We start from the raw sequence: 24,127 nt of genomic DNA on the forward strand, positions 1-24,127 counted from the left end.
ATCAAAGAGTGAAACTCCCGCTTTACTGTCAAATTATGATGGAGAAAAGGCAAAAAAAGCTAACAAAGCCATGTAAATACTTTCATTTTAAAAGTTTTTCAATAGTTAAAGCTTACAGCACCTGGTATTCCCAGGTAGTCTCCCATCCAAGTACTAACCAGGCCCAAGCCTTCTTAGCTTCCTGAGATCAGACAAGATTGGGCATTCTTCAGCTGGTTTGTCTGTACACAAACTCTGCTTGAAAATTTTGAACTTTAAGCCAAAGGGGCTTGAAAACATATCAAAGAGTGAAAAACTCCCGCTTTACTGTCAAATTATCAAGGAGAAAAGGAAAAAAAAGTTGGAGTGGTAAGCTTTTATTTGCAATACAACAAATAAAGTGCACACCTTCTAGAGGCAATGCAATACTGGGTCGATGAATGGAGCGGATGGAGCAGGCCCTATTGCCGACTCCCTGTTCTAAAAATCCGCTTAATATGACGTATCAGATATTAAACTGACATCAGGGTGCGTAGCACCTTAAGGCCGAGGGCTGGAAAACCCCACCTAATTGATTCAGCTCCACCCCACTCCATAGCCAAGCCTGTGAATGATCGTAGTAGAGCACGCACAGAAAAAGAAACCTGAAGAGAAGTTTAAAAAAAAAAAAAAAAAAAAAAGAAAAAAGGGGGGAAAACATATCAAAGAAAGAAAATACTCCATAACTTACTTTAAAAAAAAGTTAACAAAGTGATGTAAATACTTTCATTTTAAAAGTTTTACAATAGTTAAAGCTTACAGCACCTGGCATTCCCACGTAGTCTCCCATCCAAGTAGTAACCAGGCCCAAGCCTTCTTAGCTTCTGAGATCAGACAAGATTGGGCAATCTTGAGCTGGCATGTCCGTAAGCAAACTCTGCTTGAAAATCTTGGACTTTAAACAAAAGGGCTTTGAAAACATTACAAAGTGCGAAAACTCCCGCTTTACTGTCAAATTATGATGGAGAAAAGGCAAAAAAAGCTAACAAAGCCATGTAAATACTTTCATTTTAAAAGTTTTTCAATAGTTAAAGCTTACAGCACCTGGTATTCCCAGGTAGTCTCCCATCCAAGTACTAAACAGGCCCAAGCCTTCTTAGCTTCTGAGATCAGACAAGATTGGGCATTCTTCAGCTGGTTTGTCCGTACACAAACTCTGCTTGAAAATCTTGAACTTTAAACCAAAGGGGCTTGAACACATATCAAAGAGTGAAAACTCCCGCTTTACTGTCAAATTATGATGGAGAAAAGGCAAAAAAAGCTAACAAAGCCATGTAAATACTTTCATTTTAAAAGTTTTTCAATAGTTAAAGCTTACAGCACCTGGTATTCCCAGGTAGTCTCCCATCCAAGTACTAACCAGGCCCAAGCCTTCTTAGCTTCTGAGATCAGACAAGATTGGGCATTCTTCAGCTGGTTTGTCTGTACACAAACTCTGCTTGAAAATTTTGAACTTTAAGCCAAAGGGGCTTGAAAACATATCAAAGAGTGAAAACTCCCGCTTTACTGTCAAATTATCAAGGAGAAAAGGAAAAAAAAGTTGGAGTGGTAAGCTTTTATTTGCAATACAACAAATAAAGTGCACACCTTCTAGAGGCAATGCAATACTGGGTCGATGAATGGAGCGGATGGAGCAGGCCCTATTGCCGACTCCCTGTTCTAAAAATCCGCTTAATATGACGTATCAGATATTAAACTGACATCAGGGTGCGTAGCACCTTAAGGCCGAGGGCTGGAAAACCCCACCTAATTGATTCAGCTCCACCCCACTCCATAGCCAAGCCTGTGAATGATCGTAGTAGAGCACGCACAGAAAAAGAAACCTGAAGAGAAGTTTAAAAAAAAAAAAAAAAAAAAAAAGAAAAAAGGGGGGAAAACATATCAAAGAAAGAAAATACTCCATAACTTACTTTAAAAAAAGTTAACAAAGTGATGTAAATACTTTCATTTTAAAAGTTTTACAATAGTTAAAGCTTACAGCACCTGGCATTCCCACGTAGTCTCCCATCCAAGTAGTAACCAGGCCCAAGCCTTCTTAGCTTCTGAGATCAGACAAGATTGGGCAATCTTGAGCTGGCATGTCCGTAAGCAAACTCTGCTTGAAAATCTTGGACTTTAAACAAAAGGGCTTTGAAAACATTACAAAGTGCGAAAACTCCCGCTTTACTGTCAAATTATGATGGAGAAAAGGCAAAAAAAGCTAACAAAGCCATGTAAATACTTTCATTTTAAAAGTTTTTCAATAGTTAAAGCTTACAGCACCTGGTATTCCCAGGTAGTCTCCCATCCAAGTACTAAACAGGCCCAAGCCTTCTTAGCTTCTGAGATCAGACAAGATTGGGCATTCTTCAGCTGGTTTGTCCGTACACAAACTCTGCTTGAAAATCTTGAACTTTAAACCAAAGGGGCTTGAACACATATCAAAGAGTGAAAACTCCCGCTTTACTGTCAAATTATGATGGAGAAAAGGCAAAAAAAGCTAACAAAGCCATGTAAATACTTTCATTTTAAAAGTTTTTCAATAGTTAAAGCTTACAGCACCTGGTATTCCCAGGTAGTCTCCCATCCAAGTACTAACCAGGCCCAAGCCTTCTTAGCTTCTGAGATCAGACAAGATTGGGCATTCTTCAGCTGGTTTGTCTGTACACAAACTCTGCTTGAAAATTTTGAACTTTAAGCCAAAGGGGCTTGAAAACATATCAAAGAGTGAAAACTCCCGCTTTACTGTCAAATTATCAAGGAGAAAAGGAAAAAAAAGTTGGAGTGGTAAGCTTTTATTTGCAATACAACAAATAAAGTGCACACCTTCTAGAGGCAATGCAATACTGGGTCGATGAATGGAGCGGATGGAGCAGGCCCTATTGCCGACTCCCTGTTCTAAAAATCCACTTAATATGACGTATCAGATATTAAACTGACATCAGGGTGCGTAGCACCTTAAGGCCGAGGGCTGGAAAACCCCACCTAATTGATTCAGCTCCACCCCACTCCATAGCCAAGCCTGTGAATGATCGTAGTAGAGCACGCACAGAAAAAGAAACCTGAAGAGAAGTTTAAAAAAAAAAAAAAAAAAAAGAAAAAAGGGGGGAAAACATATCAAAGAAAGAAAATACTCCATAACTTACTTTAAAAAAAGTTAACAAAGTGATGTAAATACTTTCATTTTAAAAGTTTTACAATAGTTAAAGCTTACAGCACCTGGCATTCCCACGTAGTCTCCCATCCAAGTAGTAACCAGGCCCAAGCCTTCTTAGCTTCTGAGATCAGACAAGATTGGGCAATCTTGAGCTGGCATGTCCGTAAGCAAACTCTGCTTGAAAATCTTGGACTTTAAACAAAAGGGCTTTGAAAACATTACAAAGTGCGAAAACTCCCGCTTTACTGTCAAATTATGATGGAGAAAAGGCAAAAAAAGCTAACAAAGCCATGTAAATACTTTCATTTTAAAAGTTTTTCAATAGTTAAAGCTTACAGCACCTGGTATTCCCAGGTAGTCTCCCATCCAAGTACTAACCAGGCCCAAGCCTTCTTAGCTTCTGAGATCAGACAAGATTGGGCATTCTTCAGCTGGTTTGTCCGTACACAAACTCTGCTTGAAAATCTTGAACTTTAAACAAAAGGGGCTTGAAAACATTACAAAGTGCGAAAACTCCCGCTTTACTGTCAAATTATGATGGAGAAAAGGCAAAAAAAGCTAACAAAGCCATGTAAATACTTTCATTTTAAAAGTTTTTCAATAGTTAAAGCTTACAGCACCTGGTATTCCCAGGTAGTCTCCCATCCAAGTACTAACCAGGCCCAAGCCTTCTTAGCTTCTGAGATCAGACAAGATTGGGCATTCTTCAGCTGGTTTGTCTGTACACAAACTCTGCTTGAAAATCTTGAACTTTAAACCAAAGGGGCTTGAACACATATCAAAGAGTGAAAACTCCCGCTTTACTGTCAAATTATGATGGAGAAAAGGCAAAAAAAAGCTAACAAAGCCATGTAAATACTTTCATTTTAAAAGTTTTTCAATAGTTAAAGCTTACAGCACCTGGTATTCCCAGGTAGTCTCCCATCCAAGTACTAAGCAGGCCCAAGCCTTCTTAGCTTCTGAGATCAGACAAGATTGGGCATTCTTCAGCTGGTTTGTCTGTACACAAACTCTGCTTGAAAATTTTGAACTTTAAGCCAAAGGGGCTTGAAAACATATCAAAGAGTGAAAACTCCCGCTTTACTGTCAAATTATCATGGAGAAAAGGAAAAAAAAGTTGGAGTGGTAAGCTTTTATTTGCAATACAACAAATAAAGTGCACACCTTCTAGAGGCAATGCAATACTGGGTCGATGAATGGAGCGGATGGAGCAGGCCCTATTGCCGACTCCCTGTTCTAAAAATCCGCTTAATATGACGTATCAGATATTAAACTGACATCAGGGTGCGTAGCACCTTAAGGCCGAGGGCTGGAAAACCCCACCTAATTGATTCAGCTCCACCCCACTCCATAGCCAAGCCTGTGAATGATCGTAGTAGAGCACGCACAGAAAAAGAAACCTGAAGAGAAGTTTAAAAAAAAAAAAAAAAAAAAAAGAAAAAAGGGGGGAAAACATATCAAAGAAAGAAAATACTCCATAACTTACTTTAAAAAAAGTTAACAAAGTGATGTAAATACTTTCATTTTAAAAGTTTTACAATAGTTAAAGCTTACAGCACCTGGCATTCCCACGTAGTCTCCCATCCAAGTAGTAACCAGGCCCAAGCCTTCTTAGCTTCTGAGATCAGACAAGATTGGGCAATCTTGAGCTGGCATGTCCGTAAGCAAACTCTGCTTGAAAATCTTGGACTTTAAACAAAAGGGCTTTGAAAACATTACAAAGTGCGAAAACTCCCGCTTTACTGTCAAATTATGATGGAGAAAAGGCAAAAAAAGCTAACAAAGCCATGTAAATACTTTCATTTTAAAAGTTTTTCAATAGTTAAAGCTTACAGCACCTGGTATTCCCAGGTAGTCTCCCATCCAAGTACTAACCAGGCCCAAGCCTTCTTAGCTTCTGAGATCAGACAAGATTGGGCATTCTTCAGCTGGTTTGTCCGTACACAAACTCTGCTTGAAAATCTTGAACTTTAAACCAAAAGGGCTTTGAAAACATATCAAAGAGTGCGAAAACTCCCGCTTTACTGTCAAATTATGATGGAGAAAAGGCAAAAAAAAGCTAACAAAGCCATGTAAATACTTTCATTTTAAAAGTTTTTCAATAGTTAAAGCTTACAGCACCTGGTATTCCCAGGTAGTCTCCCATCCAAGTACTAACCAGGCCCAAGCCTTCTTAGCTTCTGAGATCAGACAAGATTGGGCATTCTTCAGCTGGTTTGTCCGTACACAAACTCTGCTTGAAAATCTTGAACTTTAAACCAAAGGGGCTTGAACACATATCAAAGAGTGAAAACTCCCGCTTTACTGTCAAATTATGATGGAGAAAAGGAAAAAAAAAGCTAACAAAGCCATGTAAATACTTTCATTTTAAAAGTTTTTCAATAGTTAAAGCTTACAGCACCTGGTATTTCCAGGTAGTCTCCCATCCAAGTACTAACCAGGCCCAAGCCTTCTTAGCTTCTGAGATCAGACAAGATTGGGCAATCTTGAGCTGGCATGTCCGTAAGCAAACTCTGCTTGAAAATCTTGGACTTTAAACAAAAGGGCTTTGAAAACATTACAAAGTGCGAAAACTCCCGCTTTACTGTCAAATTATGATGGAGAAAAGGCAAAAAAAAGCTAACAAAGCCATGTAAACACTTTCATTTTAAAAGTTTTTCAATAGTTAAAGCTTACAGCACCTGGTATTCCCAGGTAGTCTCCCATCCAAGTACTAACCAGGCCCAAGCCTTCTTAGCTTCTGAGATCAGACAAGATTGGGCATTCTTCAGCTGGTTTGTCCGTACACAAACTCTGCTTGAAAATCTTGAACTTTAAACAAAAGGGCTTTGAAAACATTACAAAGTGCGAAAACTCCCGCTTTACTGTCAAATTATGATGGAGAAAAGGCAAAAAAAAGCTAACAAAGCCATGTAAATACTTTCATTTTAAAAGTTTTTCAATAGTTAAAGCTTACAGCACCTGGTATTCCCAGGTAGTCTCCCATCCAAGTACTAACCAGGCCCAAGCCTTCTTAGCTTCTGAGATCAGACAAGATTGGGCATTCTTCAGCTGGTTTGTCCTGTACACAAACTCTGCTTGAAAATCTTGAACTTTAAACCAAAGGGGCTTGAACACATATCAAAGAGTGAAAACTCCCGCTTTACTGTCAAATTATGATGGAGAAAAGGCAAAAAAAGCTAACAAAGCCATGTAAATACTTTCATTTTAAAAGTTTTTCAATAGTTAAAGCTTACAGCACCTGGTATTCCCAGGTAGTCTCCCATCCAAGTACTAACCAGGCCCAAGCCTTCTTAGCTTCTGAGATCAGACAAGATTGGGCATTCTTCAGCTGGTTTGTCTGTACACAAACTCTGCTTGAAAATTTTGAACTTTAAGCCAAAGGGGCTTGAAAACATATCAAAGAGTGAAAACTCCCGCTTTACTGTCAAATTATCATGGAGAAAAGGAAAAAAAAGTTGGAGTGGTAAGCTTTTATTTGCAATACAACAAATAAAGTGCACACCTTCTAGAGGCAATGCAATACTGGGTCGATGAATGGAGCGGATGGAGCAGGCCCTATTGCCGACTCCCTGTTCTAAAAATCCACTTAATATGACGTATCAGATATTAAACTGACATCAGGGTGCGTAGCACCTTAAGGCCGAGGGCTGGAAAACCCCACCTAATTGATTCAGCTCCACCCCACTCCATAGCCAAGCCTGTGAATGATCGTAGTAGAGCACGCACAGAAAAAGAAACCTGAAGAGAAGTTTAAAAAAAAAAAAAAAAAAAAAGAAAAAAGGGGGGAAAACATATCAAAGAAAGAAAATACTCCATAACTTACTTTAAAAAAAGTTAACAAAGTGATGTAAATACTTTCATTTTAAAAGTTTTACAATAGTTAAAGCTTACAGCACCTGGCATTCCCACGTAGTCTCCCATCCAAGTAGTAACCAGGCCCAAGCCTTCTTAGCTTCTGAGATCAGACAAGATTGGGCAATCTTGAGCTGGCATGTCCGTAAGCAAACTCTGCTTGAAAATCTTGGACTTTAAACAAAAGGGCTTTGAAAACATTACAAAGTGCGAAAACTCCCGCTTTACTGTCAAATTATGATGGAGAAAAGGCAAAAAAAGCTAACAAAGCCATGTAAATACTTTCATTTTAAAAGTTTTTCAATAGTTAAAGCTTACAGCACCTGGTATTCCCAGGTAGTCTCCCATCCAAGTACTAACCAGGCCCAAGCCTTCTTAGCTTCTGAGATCAGACAAGATTGGGCATTCTTCAGCTGGTTTGTCCGTACACAAACTCTGCTTGAAAATCTTGAACTTTAAACCAAAGGGGCTTGAACACATATCAAAGAGTGAAAACTCCCGCTTTACTGTCAAATTATGATGGAGAAAAGGCAAAAAAAGCTAACAAAGCCATGTAAATACTTTCATTTTAAAAGTTTTTCAATAGTTAAAGCTTACAGCACCTGGTATTCCCAGGTAGTCTCCCATCCAAGTACTAACCAGGCCCAAGCCTTCTTAGCTTCTGAGATCAGACAAGATTGGGCATTCTTCAGCTGGTTTGTCTGTACACAAACTCTGCTTGAAAATTTTGAACTTTAAGCCAAAGGGGCTTGAAAACATATCAAAGAGTGAAAACTCCCGCTTTACTGTCAAATTATCATGGAGAAAAGGAAAAAAAAGTTGGAGTGGTAAGCTTTTATTTGCAATACAACAAATAAAGTGCACACCTTCTAGAGGCAATGCAATACTGGGTCGATGAATGGAGCGGATGGAGCAGGCCCTATTGCCGACTCCCTGTTCTAAAAATCCGCTTAATATGACGTATCAGATATTAAACTGACATCAGGGTGCGTAGCACCTTAAGGCCGAGGGCTGGAAAACCCCACCTAATTGATTCAGCTCCACCCCACTCCATAGCCAAGCCTGTGAATGATCGTAGTAGAGCACGCACAGAAAAAGAAACCTGAAGAGAAGTTTAAAAAAAAAAAAAAAAAAAAAAAGAAAAAAGGGGGGAAAACATATCAAAGAAAGAAAATACTCCATAACTTACTTTAAAAAAAGTTAACAAAGTGATGTAAATACTTTCATTTTAAAAGTTTTACAATAGTTAAAGCTTACAGCACCTGGCATTCCCACGTAGTCTCCCATCCAAGTAGTAACCAGGCCCAAGCCTTCTTAGCTTCTGAGATCAGACAAGATTGGGCAATCTTGAGCTGGCATGTCCGTAAGCAAACTCTGCTTGAAAATCTTGGACTTTAAACAAAAGGGCTTTGAAAACATTACAAAGTGCGAAAACTCCCGCTTTACTGTCAAATTATGATGGAGAAAAGGCAAAAAAAGCTAACAAAGCCATGTAAATACTTTCATTTTAAAAGTTTTTCAATAGTTAAAGCTTACAGCACCTGGTATTCCCAGGTAGTCTCCCATCCAAGTACTAACCAGGCCCAAGCCTTCTTAGCTTCTGAGATCAGACAAGATTGGGCATTCTTCAGCTGGTTTGTCCGTACACAAACTCTGCTTGAAAATCTTGAACTTTAAACCAAAGGGGCTTGAACACATATCAAAGAGTGAAAACTCCCGCTTTACTGTCAAATTATGATGGAGAAAAGGCAAAAAAAGCTAACAAAGCCATGTAAATACTTTCATTTTAAAAGTTTTTCAATAGTTAAAGCTTACAGCACCTGGTATTCCCAGGTAGTCTCCCATCCAAGTACTAACCAGGCCCAAGCCTTCTTAGCTTCTGAGATCAGACAAGATTGGGCATTCTTCAGCTGGTTTGTCTGTACACAAACTCTGCTTGAAAATTTTGAACTTTAAGCCAAAGGGGCTTGAAAACATATCAAAGAGTGAAAACTCCCGCTTTACTGTCAAATTATCATGGAGAAAAGGAAAAAAAAGTTGGAGTGGTAAGCTTTTATTTGCAATACAACAAATAAAGTGCACACCTTCTAGAGGCAATGCAATACTGGGTCGATGAATGGAGCGGATGGAGCAGGCCCTATTGCCGACTCCCTGTTCTAAAAATCCGCTTAATATGACGTATCAGATATTAAACTGACATCAGGGTGCGTAGCACCTTAAGGCCGAGGGCTGGAAAACCCCACCTAATTGATTCAGCTCCACCCCACTCCATAGCCAAGCCTGTGAATGATCGTAGTAGAGCACGCACAGAAAAAGAAACCTGAAGAGAAGTTTAAAAAAAAAAAAAAAAAAAAAAAAGAAAAAAGGGGGGAAAACATATCAAAGAAAGAAAATACTCCATAACTTACTTTAAAAAAAGTTAACAAAGTGATGTAAATACTTTCATTTTAAAAGTTTTACAATAGTTAAAGCTTACAGCACCTGGCATTCCCACGTAGTCTCCCATCCAAGTAGTAACCAGGCCCAAGCCTTCTTAGCTTCTGAGATCAGACAAGATTGGGCAATCTTGAGCTGGCATGTCCGTAAGCAAACTCTGCTTGAAAATCTTGGACTTTAAACAAAAGGGCTTTGAAAACATTACAAAGTGCGAAAACTCCCGCTTTACTGTCAAATTATGATGGAGAAAAGGCAAAAAAAGCTAACAAAGCCATGTAAATACTTTCATTTTAAAAGTTTTTCAATAGTTAAAGCTTACAGCACCTGGTATTCCCAGGTAGTCTCCCATCCAAGTACTAACCAGGCCCAAGCCTTCTTAGCTTCTGAGATCAGACAAGATTGGGCATTCTTCAGCTGGTTTGTCCGTACACAAACTCTGCTTGAAAATCTTGAACTTTAAACCAAAGGGGCTTGAAAACATTATCAAAGAGTGAAAACTCCCGCTTTACTGTCAAATTATGATGGAGAAAAGGCAAAAAAAGCTAACAAAGCCATGTAAATACTTTCATTTTAAAAGTTTTTCAATAGTTAAAGCTTACAGCACCTGGTATTCCCAGGTAGTCTCCCATCCAAGTACTAACCAGGCCCAAGCCTTCTTAGCTTCTGAGATCAGACAAGATTGGGCATTCTTCAGCTGGTTTGTCTGTACACAAACTCTGCTTGAAAATTTTGAACTTTAAGCCAAAGGGGCTTGAAAACATATCAAAGAGTGAAAACTCCCGCTTTACTGTCAAATTATCATGGAGAAAAGGAAAAAAAAGTTGGAGTGGTAAGCTTTTATTTGCAATACAACAAATAAAGTGCACACCTTCTAGAGGCAATGCAATACTGGGTCGATGAATGGAGCGGATGGAGCAGGCCCTATTGCCGACTCCCTGTTCTAAAAATCCACTTAATATGACGTATCAGATATTAAACTGACATCAGGGTGCGTAGCACCTTAAGGCCGAGGGCTGGAAAACCCCACCTAATTGATTCAGCTCCACCCCACTCCATAGCCAAGCCTGTGAATGATCGTAGTAGAGCACGCACAGAAAAAGAAACCTGAAGAGAAGTTTAAAAAAAAAAAAAAAAAAAAGAAAAAAGGCGGGAAAACATATCAAAGAAAGAAAATACTCCATAACTTACTTTAAAAAAAGTTAACAAAGTGATGTAAATACTTTCATTTTAAAAGTTTTACAATAGTTAAAGCTTACAGCACCTGGCATTCCCACGTAGTCTCCCATCCAAGTAGTAACCAGGCCCAAGCCTTCTTAGCTTCTGAGATCAGACAAGATTGGGCAATCTTGAGCTGGCATGTCCGTAAGCAAACTCTGCTTGAAAATCTTGGACTTTAAACAAAAGGGCTTTGAAAACATTACAAAGTGCGAAAACTCCCGCTTTACTGTCAAATTATGATGGAGAAAAGGCAAAAAAAGCTAACAAAGCCATGTAAATACTTTCATTTTAAAAGTTTTTCAATAGTTAAAGCTTACAGCACCTGGTATTCCCAGGTAGTCTCCCATCCAAGTACTAACCAGGCCCAAGCCTTCTTAGCTTCTGAGATCAGACAAGATTGGGCATTCTTCAGCTGGTTTGTCCGTACACAAACTCTGCTTGAAAATCTTGAACTTTAAACCAAAGGGGCTTGAACACATATCAAAGAGTGAAAACTCCCGCTTTACTGTCAAATTATGATGGAGAAAAGGCAAAAAAAGCTAACAAAGCCATGTAAATACTTTCATTTTAAAAGTTTTTCAATAGTTAAAGCTTACAGCACCTGGTATTCCCAGGTAGTCTCCCATCCAAGTACTAACCAGGCCCAAGCCTTCTTAGCTTCTGAGATCAGACAAGATTGGGCATTCTTCAGCTGGTTTGTCTGTACACAAACTCTGCTTGAAAATTTTGAACTTTAAGCCAAAGGGGCTTGAAAACATATCAAAGAGTGAAAACTCCCGCTTTACTGTCAAATTATCATGGAGAAAAGGAAAAAAAAGTTGGAGTGGTAAGCTTTTATTTGCAATACAACAAATAAAGTGCACACCTTCTAGAGGCAATGCAATACTGGGTCGATGAATGGAGCGGATGGAGCAGGCCCTATTGCCGACTCCCTGTTCTAAAAATCCGCTTAATATGACGTATCAGATATTAAACTGACATCAGGGTGCGTAGCACCTTAAGGCCGAGGGCTGGAAAACCCCACCTAATTGATTCAGCTCCACCCCACTCCATAGCCAAGCCTGTGAATGATCGTAGTAGAGCACGCACAGAAAAAGAAACCTGAAGAGAAGTTTAAAAAAAAAAAAAAAAAAAAAAAAGAAAAAAGGGGGGAAAACATATCAAAGAAAGAAAATACTCCATAACTTACTTTAAAAAAAGTTAACAAAGTGATGTAAATACTTTCATTTTAAAAGTTTTACAATAGTTAAAGCTTACAGCACCTGGCATTCCCACGTAGTCTCCCATCCAAGTAGTAACCAGGCCCAAGCCTTCTTAGCTTCTGAGATCAGACAAGATTGGGCAATCTTGAGCTGGCATGTCCGTAAGCAAACTCTGCTTGAAAATCTTGGACTTTAAACAAAAGGGCTTTGAAAACATTACAAAGTGCGAAAACTCCCGCTTTACTGTCAAATTATGATGGAGAAAAGGCAAAAAAAGCTAACAAAGCCATGTAAACACTTTCATTTTAAAAGTTTTTCAATAGTTAAAGCTTACAGCACCTGGTATTCCCAGGTAGTCTCCCATCCAAGTACTAACCAGGCCCAAGCCTTCTTAGCTTCTGAGATCAGACAAGATTGGGCATTCTTCAGCTGGTTTGTCCGTACACAAACTCTGCTTGAAAATCTTGAACTTTAAACAAAAGGGCTTTGAAAACATTACAAAGTGCGAAAACTCCCGCTTTACTGTCAAATTATGATGGAGAAAAGGCAAAAAAAGCTAACAAAGCCATGTAAATACTTTCATTTTAAAAGTTTTTCAATAGTTAAAGCTTACAGCACCTGGTATTCCCAGGTAGTCTCCCATCCAAGTACTAACCAGGCCCAAGCCTTCTTAGCTTCTGAGATCAGACAAGATTGGGCATTCTTCAGCTGGTTTGTCCGTACACAAACTCTGCTTGAAAATCTTGAACTTTAAACCAAAGGGGCTTGAACACATATCAAAGAGTGAAAACTCCCGCTTTACTGTCAAATTATGATGGAGAAAAGGCAAAAAAAAGCTAACAAAGCCATGTAAATACTTTCATTTTAAAAGTTTTTCAATAGTTAAAGCTTACAGCACCTGGTATTCCCAGGTAGTCTCCCATCCAAGTACTAACCAGGCCCAAGCCTTCTTAGCTTCTGAGATCAGACAAGATTGGGCAATCTTGAGCTGGCATGTCCGTAAGCAAACTCTGCTTGAAAATCTTGGACTTTAAACAAAAGGGCTTTGAAAACATTACAAAGTGCGAAAACTCCCGCTTTACTGTCAAATTATGATGGAGAAAAGGCAAAAAAAGCTAACAAAGCCATGTAAATACTTTCATTTTAAAAGTTTTTCAATAGTTAAAGCTTACAGCACCTGGTATTCCCAGGTAGTCTCCCATCCAAGTACTAAACAGGCCCAAGCCTTCTTAGCTTCTGAGATCAGACAAGATTGGGCATTCTTCAGCTGGTTTGTCCGTACACAAACTCTGCTTGAAAATCTTGAACTTTAAACCAAAGGGGCTTGAACACATATCAAAGAGTGAAAACTCCCGCTTTACTGTCAAATTATGATGGAGAAAAGGCAAAAAAAGCTAACAAAGCCATGTAAATACTTTCATTTTAAAAGTTTTTCAATAGTTAAAGCTTACAGCACCTGGTATTCCCAGGTAGTCTCCCATCCAAGTACTAACCAGGCCCAAGCCTTCTTAGCTTCTGAGATCAGACAAGATTGGGCATTCTTCAGCTGGTTTGTCTGTACACAAACTCTGCTTGAAAATTTTGAACTTTAAGCCAAAGGGGCTTGAAAACATATCAAAGAGTGAAAACTCCCGCTTTACTGTCAAATTATCAAGGAGTAAAGGAAAAAAAAGTTGGAGTGGTAAGCTTTTATTTGCAATACAACAAATAAAGTGCACACCTTCTAGAGGCAATGCAATACTGGGTCGATGAATGGAGCGGATGGAGCAGGCCCTATTGCCGACTCCCTGTTCTAAAAATCCACTTAATATGACGTATCAGATATTAAACTGACATCAGGGTGCGTAGCACCTTAAGGCCGAGGGCTGGAAAACCCCACCTAATTGATTCAGCTCCACCCCACTCCATAGCCAAGCCTGTGAATGATCGTAGTAGAGCACGCACAGAAAAAGAAACCTGAAGAGAAGTTTTAAAAAAAAAAAAAAAAGAAAAAAGGCGGGAAAACATATCAAAGAAAGAAAGTACCTCTTAACCTACTTTAAAAAAGAGTTAACAAAGTGATGTAAATACTTTCATTTTAAAAGTTTTACAATAGTTAAAGCTTACAGCACCTGGCATTCCCACGTAGTCTCCCATCCAAGTAGTAACCAGGCCCAAGCCTTCTTAGCTTCTGAGATCAGACAAGATTGGGCAATCTTGAGCTGGCATGTCCGTAAGCAAACTCTGCTTGAAAATCTTGGACTTTAAACAAAAGGGCTTTGAAAACATTACAAAGTGCGAAAACTCCCGCTTTACTGTCAAATTATGATGGAGAAAAGGCAAAAAAAGCTAACAAAGCCATGTAAATACTTTCATTTTAAAAGTTTTTCAATAGTTAAAGCTTACAGCACCTGGTATTCCCAGGTAGTCTCCCATCCAAGTACTAACCAGGCCCAAGCCTTCTTAGCTTCTGAGATCAGACAAGATTGGGCATTCTTCAGCTGGTTTGTCCGTACACAAACTCTGCTTGAAAATCTTGAACTTTAAACCAAAGGGGCTTGAACACATATCAAAGAGTGAAAACTCCCGCTTTACTGTCAAATTATGATGGAGAAAAGGCAAAAAAAGCTAACAAAGCCATGTAAACACTTTCATTTTAAAAGTTTTTCAATAGTTAAAGCTTAGAGCTCCTGGTATTCCCAGGTAGTCTCCCATCCAAGAACTAACCAGGCCCAAGCCTTCTTAGCTTCTGAGATCAGACAAGATTGGGCATTCTTCAGCTGGCTTGTCTGTACACAAACTCTGCTTGAAAATCTTGAACTTTAAACCAAAGGGGCTTGAACACATATCAAAGAGTGAAAACTCCCGCTTTACTGTCAAATTATGATGGAGAAAAAGCAAAAAGTTGGAGTGGTAAGCTTTTATTTGCAATACAACAAATAAAGTGCACACCTTCTAGAGGCAATGCAATACTGGGTTGATGAATGGAGCAGATGGAGCAGGCCCTATTGCCGACTCCCTGTTCTAAAAATCCGCTTAATATGACGTATCAGATATTAAATTGACATCAGGGTGCGTAGCACCTTAAGGCCGAGGGCTGGAAAACCCCACCTAATCGATTCAGCTCCACCCCACTCCATAGCCAAGCCTGTGAATGATCGTTGTAGAGCAGGCACAGACAAAGAAACCTGAAGAGAAGTTAAAAAAAAAAAAAGAAAAAAAAAAAAAAGAAAAAAGGCGGGAAAACATATCAAAGAAAGAAAATACCTCTTAACCTACTTTAAAAAAAGTTAAAAAAAGAGATGTAAATACTTTCATTTTCAAAGTTTTACAATAGTTAAAGCTTACAGCACCTGGCATTCCCACGTAGTCTTCCATCCAAGTTCTAACCAGGGCCAAGCCTTCTTAGCTTCTGAGATCAGACAAGACTGGGCATTCTTCAGCTGGTTTGTCCGTACACAAACTCTGCTTGAAAATCTTCAACTTTAAACCAAAGGGGCTTGAACACATATCAAAGAGTGAAAACTCCCGCTTTACTGTCAAGTTATGATGGAGAAAAGGCAAAAAAAGCTAACAAAGCCATGTAAATACTTTCATTTTAAAAGTTTTTCAATAGTTAAAGCTTACAGCACCTGGTATTCCAAGGTAGTCTCCCATCCAAGTACTAACCAGGCCCAAGCCTTCTTAGCTTCTGAGATCAGACAAGATTGGGCATTCTTCAGCTGGTTTGTCTGTACACAAACTCTGCTTGAAAATCTTGAACTTTAAACCAAAGGGGCTTGAACACATATCAAAGAGTGAAAACTCCCGCTTTACTGTCAAATTATGATGGAGAAAAAGCAAAAAGTTGGAGTGGTAAGCTTTTATTTGCAATACAACAAATAAAGTGCACACCTTCTAGAGGCAATGCAATACTGGGTCGATGAATGGAGCGGATGGAGCAGGCCCTATTGCCGACTCCCTGTTCTAAAAATCCGCTTAATATGACGTATCAGATATTAAATTGACATCAGGGTGCGTAGCACCTTAAGGCCGAGGGCTGGAAAACCCCACCTAATTGATTCAGCTCCACCCCACTCCATAGCCAAGCCTGTGAATGATCGTTGTAGAGCACGCACAGACAAAGAAACCTGAAGAGAAGTTAAAAAGAAAAAAAGAAAAAAGGCGGGAAAACATATCAAAGAAAGAAAATACCTCTTAACCTACTTTAAAAAAAGTTAACAAAGTGATGTAAATATTTTCATTTTAAAAGTTTTACAATAGTTAAAGCTTACAGCACCTGGCATTCCCACGTAGTCTCCCATCCAAGTTCTAACCAGGCCCAAGCCTTCTTTGCTTCTGAGATCAGACAAGACTGGGCATTCTTCAACTGGTTTGTCCGTACACAAACTCTGCTTGAAAATCTTCAACTTTAAACCAAAGGGGTTTGAACACATATCAAAGAGTGAAAACTCCCGCTTTACTGTCAAATTATGATATAGAAAAGGCAAAAAAAGCTAACAAAGCCATGTAAGTAGTAATAATAATATACTTTATGTCAAAAATGATTGATGGCATATCTGTATGAGGAAAAAGCGCGTGATTTATGACCATCTACCCTTCTACATTCTCCCCTTCTCCACTGGACACTGGACACTGTGCGCGTAATTTATGGCCTCCTTCCCTTCTGCCTTCTCCATCGGACCCCTGCGCGTAATTTATGACCTCCTTCCTTCCTTCCCCCTTCGGACATCTGTTATGTAAGACAAGTATGCTCCCGCGATGTCCATTCTTACATAAACACTTAGACAGGTTTTAAAAACAGATGTCTTACCACTTGTTTACAAACTATGGCTGTTGTGGGGGTGTTATAAGCCAGCATACCATTACCTCTTTCTCGCAAACACTGAATCACGTGTGACCTTACAAATCTCACACACACCTTAGAACGTTCTTTTAAAACAGAAACCTTATTTAAATGATATATGTTTTAAAAACTGTTTCTAGTTAAAGAAAAACTATTTGTCTTCAAACAAAAGTTAATTTCATACCCCTACTGCTAAAATAAATGAAACCGTTTTATGATTTCCCTGACCCACACACACACACACACACAGACCCTAGCACATCCTCCAACAATCTTTTAACACCTAACGCACCATATGTTTTTACAACGAGAGTCATCTGGTTCCACCATTCTCGCAAACGCTGAATCAACGTGTGACCTTTTACAAATATCACACACCCCTTAGAACTTTCTTTTAAAACAGAAACCTTATTTTTAAGTGTATGGTTTTACTCAACTACTGTTTCAGTGTTTAACACGTTTAAACACAATACTTACACAGACTTATTTTAAAAATACAAACGCATACTCTATTCATATACTGACTGAATATGGTAGAACCCCATTTTGTATGTAGGAAGCATCACAGCACCTTCAGGCCCCACTCTATCGCTCTCTCCCATGTGTCGCATTACAGATATCATATACACTTAGACTAACTTTTTAAAACAGATTTCTTATCACATGTTTACAACTACGGCCATTGCTGATGGCTTATGCCCCATTTCTCCCAATGACATCCCTTTCCCCACGCACTTCCCTTCCCGGGTTCATCACACATTCTTCCCCGACACCTTGCAGAGTCTCATATTGACACACACACACACACACACACACACACACACACACACACAGACCAAAACAGAAACCTTATTTAAATGATATATGTTTTAAGAACTGTTTCTAGTTAAAGAAAAACTATTTTGCCTTCAAACAATGTTAATTTCATACCCCTACTGTTAAAATAAATGAAACCGTTTTATGATTTCCCTGACCCACACACACACACACACACACACAGACCAAAACAGAAACCTTATTTAAATGATATATGTTTTTTAAAAACTGTTTCTAGTTAAAGAAAAACTATTTTGCCTTCAAACAATGTTAATTTCATACCCCTACTGTTAAAATAAATGAAACCGTTTTATGATTTCCCTGACCCACACCCACACACACACACACACACACACACACACACACACAGACCAAAACAGAAACCTTATTTAAATGATATATGTTTTAAAACTGTTTCTAGTTAAAGAAAAACTATTTTGCCTTCAAACAATGTTAATTTCATACCCCTACTGTTAAAATAAATGAAACCGTTTTATGATTTCCCTGACCCACACACACACACACACACACACACACACAGACCTAGCACATCCTCCAACAATCTTTAACACCTAACGTACCATATGTTTACAACGAGAGTCATCTGGTTTCACCATTCTCGCAAACACCGAATCACGTGGGACCTTACAAATCTCACGCGCGCACACACACACACACACACACACACAGAGGCCTATTTAACAAGAGAGGCCCTCGAGGTCTTCATTCAACTGATCGACATCACAAGGATCATCACCGGCTATGGACTCTCAGTAAGTTTTTCATAACACATAAACTATAAGTCTTGTTACAACGTATGTGTGTGTTTATTTATTTATTTGTTAATAGGTGTAACTTTTCTGTAGAACCACTCGAAGGACCATCAAACCTGGCGTGTTTTGAAACACCGGGGTTCGAAAGTCTATGGACCGAGGGTTTTGGTGCGGGTGATTCTGAACCACAAATTTCATACCAAGGTAATTGTAAAAACCACAGATCCTACTAATAATAATACCACTACATAGTTGTGAGTGTGTGTTTTTGACCGTGTATGCATTCTAATAGCAGAACATTATCCAAATTCCAACGTTGTAACCGCGGATGTTGGATGCTCTGCCGACAGTTTAGGTAATATATTTATGACTATCTAATACGGTTTTATGAAATTTTCATCATATGGTTGTGATTGTAATATCTCTCGTTCTGTACAGCAACCATCAGACAACTAGTGGACACCATTCCTAAGCCACGCGTTGATAATACAGGGGTCGACAAGCCGTCAGGTCGGAAGGCTACACGCAAACGCAAGCACCTAGCTCCCGTGGTGGATCTGTGCGTGGAAAAGTCACAAAAACATATGGTGAAAAAGCCGCAAGGTGTGTATTACATATGTTTTAACACAATTTATTATTATTTTAATAAAATATTGACAATCAGGTTTGATAAAACTATCAGGAAAGAAGACGAAAACAGCTTTCAAGCTCCCGGAAAAGCCAGAAGGTGTGTATTTACATGGTTTTAACGCAATCGTTATTTTAATGAAATATTAATTTTAACATCGTGTGATTTTGTTACAGGTAGAATCCCCGTAAACGTTGATCTCGACTTTGTCACCGATTGGACCAACGCGGATTACAAAGCGTGGGATGCTGTAGATTTTGCCAGATCAGACATCGCTACGCAAACAGAACCAAACCACATCGACCCACAGCGGTACCGGCGGTTTTCTAATCATTCTGAATGCTGTGTATGCCTTAAACAGGTATTAGATAACATTGTTAAGGTGTATGACTTGCAAGAAAAGTTGATTAGTACTGTGGGGATTATAGCCAAAGCTGTAGAACATACATCAGATCTCAAGCGTGTCGATTGGTCATCGTTATCAACGGTTTTGTTGCGTTTAAGTGGCATTTCACGTGTGTAAGGGGTGTTTTAAACCTTGTTGTCATCCATAATGGAGCCGTCTAAACGTCAATGTATTGGTGGTGATGCAGTGGACGATTTTAATAAAACACTACACGATATGTTAAACATCGAGACATGGGGGGAAATTGAGATGTTTAATAATGTTTTACATCAAATTCAAAATGGTTGTGGTGCTGAATCTGATCCAGTATCCTTAGAAGAATTGTCTATAAGGCGTGCTATGATAGACGGTTACCATGTCACACCTAAACCACGGTTCAATGGGGTGGTACTGCGTCGTGATATTAATTTCAGATCCGTTTCGAGCAGCGACATAACATCATATATTTCACACATCCACGATGTATTCAAAGACATCGTAAAATTCTCACACACACTGGCCGGACAGAGCGGTGTTTTCGATGTCACACTGAGTGGCGATACCCTGGTTTCAGATGTTAATGCGATCCTTTCACCCGCGAATAACCATTCGTATGAAATTCTGATGGACGCCATCGAAAAAATAATCCAAAGCAATAAAAAAATCATGTACGATGAGACACTACACCTGACTGTTTCAATCGCTAGAGGTCGTGATGGGGGCGCGCGACGTAAATTGCGTGATTTGGCTCATGATCAGATAATAAGCAAGAACAGGATGAATCTATTCTGCCCCGTTAATGTTACAAACCAATTGTGCTTCGCGATATGCCTGGCAAATTTTGTAAACCCTGAGAAACCAACAGCTTATTTAGAAAAATTGGCTGACACATTTCAGACACGGTGCGGGCTACCTATTCACCATAAAGTCGGCTTTAATGATGTTCCAAAATTTGAGAGCTTATTGGACATCAAGATTGTGATCTTTTAAAGATCAGACGTAGGGGTGTTGCAGAAATTTCAAACTAGCACTGTACCGCATGCAAAAACAGCCTTTTTATACATACACGACAGCCATTACTACGGAATATTAAACCTCAAGGCGTTCATGGGGGTGCCGTATGTCTGTGAATTCTGCTATGCCGGTTACACTTCGTTCCGAGACCATGGTTGCAAATACAGGTGTGATGTTTGTAACGACCCCGGCTGCCCTTCAAGGGTCACAGGTTCGAGATATTGCTCGTCTTGTGGGAGGTTTTGCAAGTCTGATTTTTGTTTTGACAAACATAAACAGCCGCGTCCTATGAAGAGCGATCCTGGCGTGGTGGCGTCAAATTGTGATCTTACAAAATTTTGTAAGAATTGTAACAGGCGTTACCACGTTAGTGTTAAAAAACCCAAACCACACACGTGTCCGACACCACACTGTGTTCATTGTCGTGAAGAACTGATTCCAGACGCTAAGCATGAATGCTTCATACAACCCATTAGATTGAAGGAGACAAACAACCGCTACATTTTTTTTTATTTTGAAACACGTTTCGAGAACGGCAAACATCATGCAAATTTTGTTTGCGCAATTACATTTACAGGTGTGGAGTTCACGGCTGAGGGTGACGGGTGTGTGCGTGAATTTGTGAATTGGCTCCGTCGACCAAGGTTCAACGGTTTCACATTTTTAGCACACAACGCTGCAGGGTTTGATAATTTCATACTTTTGGAATATTACTCCAAAAACGGGATCAAACTAGATGTGACAATGACTGGATGCCGTCTGATATTCATGTATGATGCATGTTTTAAACAGCGTTTTATCGACAGCTATTCTTTTCTACCGATGAGTCTGGCAAAAACAACAGCTGCGTTAAATCTCACCACCACAGAAAAGGGTTATTTCCCACACAAGTTTAACACACGCTCAAACAGCCATTACATAGGCCCATACCCGGATAAGACCTTTTATGGATATGACAACATGTCCAATGCTGGCAGACGTGAATTTGATGACTGGTACAACGAATCAGCGTGCAGTGTTTTTGATTTTCAGAAGGAACTCCGTTTCTACGGTCGAAACGACGTCGTGCTGTTAAGAGAGGCGTGTCTGAAATACCGTGACGAGTTCATAGAATGCACGGGTCTAGACCCTTTTGGTCAAACCACGTTGGCATCGTGCTGCATGGCTGTATACAAAACACACTACCTACCGCGTGATACACTCGCTCTTACACATAACAACGCGTACACAAGCCAAAACAAGGCATTTTCAGACATTAGCATCGAATGGCTGGAATATGTCAAAACAACCAGGCATGTGTACATCCAACACGCTCTGACAGAGGGTGAGGTTGTGGTTGGGAAATACTGTCTTGACGGCTATTATGAAAAAAATGGTCGTAAATACGGTTTAGAATTTAATGGGTGTATGCATCACGGACATGATTGTAAATACACACCCACCCAGACTCATCCTTTGTCAAGGCTCCCGTACAGTGTTTTAAGAAGGCATTTTGATGATAAGATTGAAACCCTCACCAAGGTGTACGGCTTAAAAGTCGAAGTTATGTGGGAGTGCCAGTGGCGTCGTTTAAAACAGGTCGATCCATCAGTCATAGAGTTCATGTCAACATATACACACCCCAGTCGTCTAAAGCCGAGAGACAGCCTCTTTGGCGGTCGAACGAATGCGTACAAACTCTATCACAAAACATCGGACGGTGAAAAAATTCGTTACTTTGATTTCACCAGTCTCTACCCGTTTTGTCAATCATCAAAGGAATATCCGATCGGCCACCCACAGATCATTTTGAAAGACTTTGATAGTCTCGAAAATTACTATGGGTTGGTTAAAGCAACGGTGTACCCGCCACGTGGTCTCTTACACCCTGTGTTGCCATACCGATGCGGCGGCAAACTAATGTTCCCGCTTTGTAGAACATGTTGTCATCTTGAGAATCAAGCGTCACCATGTACTCATACTGACGGCGAGAGATCTCTTTCGGGTTGTTGGGTTAGCATTGAATTGTTGAAAGCTGTACAGATGGGCTATGTTTTGGCTGAGATTCATGAAGTGTGGCATTTTGAACAAAGATCAGAAACGTTGTTTGCAGATTATGTGAAAACGTTTCTACAATACAAGCAGGAAGCCAGTGGGTACCCGCCGGGGGTTGTGACGGATGCTGAAAAGCATGCATACATTGAAGATTATTTTCAAAAACAGGGTATCCGTCTGAATCCTGAAAAAATCTGTTCAAACCCTGCAAGGAGAAATATTAACAAACTCCTATTGAATTCACTTTGGGGCCGATTTTCAATGCGGGAAAACCTTCCATACACAGAGACCCAAGGGATGGCGTGAATTCCTGAGTGCTATAGCAATGTTGAACATACCTCTTTCTACGGTTCCAAACAGACGTGTTAAAGATGAGGTCAATTCATTTAAAAACATTAACAAGACTTTTACCACCCGTGATGATGATGGTGATTCAGAACCACCCGTGTTTTCATCGCCACGTTTAGATACAAGCGCATGGTTACATTTTTAAAAAAGTGTATACAGTCTTGTTTAAAACGTGTTTGAACATGTGATGACAATAAACAAACTTGATGATACATATATTTGTTTTTCGACTCATTTATTTAGAATAAGATTTTTTCATAAACACCTCACCAGATTGTATACATTGAGAGTTTTTAAACATATCACAATTATAGACATGCGGGTGTAGTTTTTTCACAAATAGCGAGACCTTTTTATCATTTTTAGTCAAGTCGTTGGAATATTTAGATAAAACATCTTCATAGCTCAAACCCTTTGACATGTGGTAGAGAAAGAATACACAGTGTTCGCCGCACGTAACCGATGATAAATCCTGAACCTGTTTATTTGAAAATTGTACATTGTAACATGTAGTTTTTAGAAATTTATAAACGGTTGACGGAAACATCTTGCTGTCTGGCCTGTTTCCAAAACTGTCAAAAAAACAACTGACGCGGTCTTCAGTTATGTACACAGCTAACCAGTGTTCACCCGGTTGGTCCGAACTGTGTGTGTTAATTATCACAGATGCTGGTAATGTTGCCACAGGTCTTTTGGGTAATTGGTCGGACGGCAGTACGCCTAAAAAACACGTGTTTGTGGAGATTTTGTCCATAATATTTAATAGTTGTACGGTGTTCATTAATTCAGTAGTGGTCCACAAGAATCTGCCTGCGATTGGACACTTCAATCATGCTATCAAATATAGCGTAAACTATTAAATTGATAGTGTTTCGAAGCGGTTGTCTAAAACGCATTTCCAATCTGATGTTCCCTGATCTAATTAACGACATGTGTTGGCTGCATTCTTCGTCCGGCGTGAGGTTAAAAGCGTAGAGTGTGTAACCGTTCAAGAAATCCTCTCTGTCGATAGACAATGCCCGATTTTTTAGATGTCTGCCGGTTGATAACGCCAACTGATAAAACTCTCTTATAGCAGAACCTTCTATGTACTGTGGTTGAAACGGCTTGGCAGGGAATTGCTGTCCGTCCACATACACTGCTAGGAATTCTAAATCATAATGTTTGAATGCAAAATGGTTTTTAGCATAAGATCCTGAAAATGCGTCATTATCAACCATCCCAATCACAATGGCTTTTGGTAGTGTCCCCAAAAACAGGTTTTCCTGATTAGCGACGCGTGTTCCGGCGGGCACGGAGAAATTTTTTAAGTATACCCTGTCGATTGGATATTTAGCTGTTGCTGTGAGTAATGCCTGCGCGTGTCCCAACCTGACAGCTGGTGACACTGAAACCTTTTTAACAAACATGGACGCTGCCAGTATGTTTATTTTATAACC

General features: G+C 39.5%; 1 long non-coding RNA gene and 35 pseudogenes across 1 annotated transcript; 1 reads left to right on the top strand and 35 right to left on the bottom strand.

The window, feature by feature from the left end:
• Positions 1–771: 771 nt before the first annotated feature.
• On the bottom strand, positions 772–890 carry LOC114778633 (uncharacterized; annotated as a pseudogene).
• Positions 891–1,050: 160 nt separating this feature from the next.
• On the bottom strand, positions 1,051–1,169 carry LOC114778629 (uncharacterized; annotated as a pseudogene).
• Positions 1,170–1,329: 160 nt separating this feature from the next.
• LOC114778618 (uncharacterized) lies at positions 1,330–1,448 on the bottom strand (annotated as a pseudogene).
• A 541-nt stretch (positions 1,449–1,989) lies between these two features.
• Positions 1,990–2,108, bottom strand: LOC114778634 (uncharacterized; annotated as a pseudogene).
• Positions 2,109–2,268: 160 nt separating this feature from the next.
• Positions 2,269–2,387, bottom strand: LOC114778630 (uncharacterized; annotated as a pseudogene).
• Positions 2,388–2,547: 160 nt separating this feature from the next.
• On the bottom strand, positions 2,548–2,666 carry LOC114778621 (uncharacterized; annotated as a pseudogene).
• A 538-nt stretch (positions 2,667–3,204) lies between these two features.
• Positions 3,205–3,323, bottom strand: LOC114778635 (uncharacterized; annotated as a pseudogene).
• A 160-nt stretch (positions 3,324–3,483) lies between these two features.
• LOC114778631 (uncharacterized) lies at positions 3,484–3,602 on the bottom strand (annotated as a pseudogene).
• A 160-nt stretch (positions 3,603–3,762) lies between these two features.
• On the bottom strand, positions 3,763–3,881 carry LOC114778622 (uncharacterized; annotated as a pseudogene).
• An 820-nt stretch (positions 3,882–4,701) lies between these two features.
• LOC114778636 (uncharacterized) lies at positions 4,702–4,820 on the bottom strand (annotated as a pseudogene).
• A 160-nt stretch (positions 4,821–4,980) lies between these two features.
• LOC114778642 (uncharacterized) lies at positions 4,981–5,099 on the bottom strand (annotated as a pseudogene).
• Positions 5,100–5,263: 164 nt separating this feature from the next.
• LOC114778644 (uncharacterized) lies at positions 5,264–5,382 on the bottom strand (annotated as a pseudogene).
• A 161-nt stretch (positions 5,383–5,543) lies between these two features.
• Positions 5,544–5,662, bottom strand: LOC114778619 (uncharacterized; annotated as a pseudogene).
• Positions 5,663–5,823: 161 nt separating this feature from the next.
• On the bottom strand, positions 5,824–5,942 carry LOC114778609 (uncharacterized; annotated as a pseudogene).
• A 441-nt stretch (positions 5,943–6,383) lies between these two features.
• LOC114778623 (uncharacterized) lies at positions 6,384–6,502 on the bottom strand (annotated as a pseudogene).
• Positions 6,503–7,041: 539 nt separating this feature from the next.
• On the bottom strand, positions 7,042–7,160 carry LOC114778637 (uncharacterized; annotated as a pseudogene).
• A 160-nt stretch (positions 7,161–7,320) lies between these two features.
• LOC114778610 (uncharacterized) lies at positions 7,321–7,439 on the bottom strand (annotated as a pseudogene).
• A 160-nt stretch (positions 7,440–7,599) lies between these two features.
• Positions 7,600–7,718, bottom strand: LOC114778624 (uncharacterized; annotated as a pseudogene).
• Positions 7,719–8,259: 541 nt separating this feature from the next.
• Positions 8,260–8,378, bottom strand: LOC114778638 (uncharacterized; annotated as a pseudogene).
• Positions 8,379–8,538: 160 nt separating this feature from the next.
• On the bottom strand, positions 8,539–8,657 carry LOC114778611 (uncharacterized; annotated as a pseudogene).
• A 160-nt stretch (positions 8,658–8,817) lies between these two features.
• On the bottom strand, positions 8,818–8,936 carry LOC114778625 (uncharacterized; annotated as a pseudogene).
• Positions 8,937–9,478: 542 nt separating this feature from the next.
• LOC114778639 (uncharacterized) lies at positions 9,479–9,597 on the bottom strand (annotated as a pseudogene).
• Positions 9,598–9,757: 160 nt separating this feature from the next.
• On the bottom strand, positions 9,758–9,876 carry LOC114778612 (uncharacterized; annotated as a pseudogene).
• Positions 9,877–10,037: 161 nt separating this feature from the next.
• LOC114778626 (uncharacterized) lies at positions 10,038–10,156 on the bottom strand (annotated as a pseudogene).
• A 538-nt stretch (positions 10,157–10,694) lies between these two features.
• LOC114778640 (uncharacterized) lies at positions 10,695–10,813 on the bottom strand (annotated as a pseudogene).
• Positions 10,814–10,973: 160 nt separating this feature from the next.
• On the bottom strand, positions 10,974–11,092 carry LOC114778613 (uncharacterized; annotated as a pseudogene).
• A 160-nt stretch (positions 11,093–11,252) lies between these two features.
• On the bottom strand, positions 11,253–11,371 carry LOC114778627 (uncharacterized; annotated as a pseudogene).
• Positions 11,372–11,913: 542 nt separating this feature from the next.
• LOC114778641 (uncharacterized) lies at positions 11,914–12,032 on the bottom strand (annotated as a pseudogene).
• A 160-nt stretch (positions 12,033–12,192) lies between these two features.
• LOC114778614 (uncharacterized) lies at positions 12,193–12,311 on the bottom strand (annotated as a pseudogene).
• Positions 12,312–12,471: 160 nt separating this feature from the next.
• LOC114778615 (uncharacterized) lies at positions 12,472–12,590 on the bottom strand (annotated as a pseudogene).
• A 161-nt stretch (positions 12,591–12,751) lies between these two features.
• LOC114778608 (uncharacterized) lies at positions 12,752–12,870 on the bottom strand (annotated as a pseudogene).
• A 160-nt stretch (positions 12,871–13,030) lies between these two features.
• LOC114778632 (uncharacterized) lies at positions 13,031–13,149 on the bottom strand (annotated as a pseudogene).
• Positions 13,150–13,309: 160 nt separating this feature from the next.
• On the bottom strand, positions 13,310–13,428 carry LOC114778628 (uncharacterized; annotated as a pseudogene).
• Positions 13,429–13,964: 536 nt separating this feature from the next.
• Positions 13,965–14,083, bottom strand: LOC114778643 (uncharacterized; annotated as a pseudogene).
• A 160-nt stretch (positions 14,084–14,243) lies between these two features.
• Positions 14,244–14,362, bottom strand: LOC114778616 (uncharacterized; annotated as a pseudogene).
• Positions 14,363–18,855: 4,493 nt separating this feature from the next.
• Positions 18,856–19,215, top strand: LOC114778607 (uncharacterized). Its single transcript, XR_003746423.1, has 3 exons — positions 18,856–18,882; positions 18,962–19,006; positions 19,084–19,215. It is a non-coding gene; the product is annotated as an uncharacterized LOC114778607 (long non-coding RNA).
• Positions 19,216–24,127: the final 4,912 nt, after the last annotated feature.

The sequence above is a fragment of the Denticeps clupeoides genome, unplaced genomic scaffold (assembly GCF_900700375.1).
Source record: "Denticeps clupeoides unplaced genomic scaffold, fDenClu1.1, whole genome shotgun sequence".
Taxonomy (NCBI): Eukaryota; Metazoa; Chordata; class Actinopteri; order Clupeiformes; family Denticipitidae; genus Denticeps; species Denticeps clupeoides.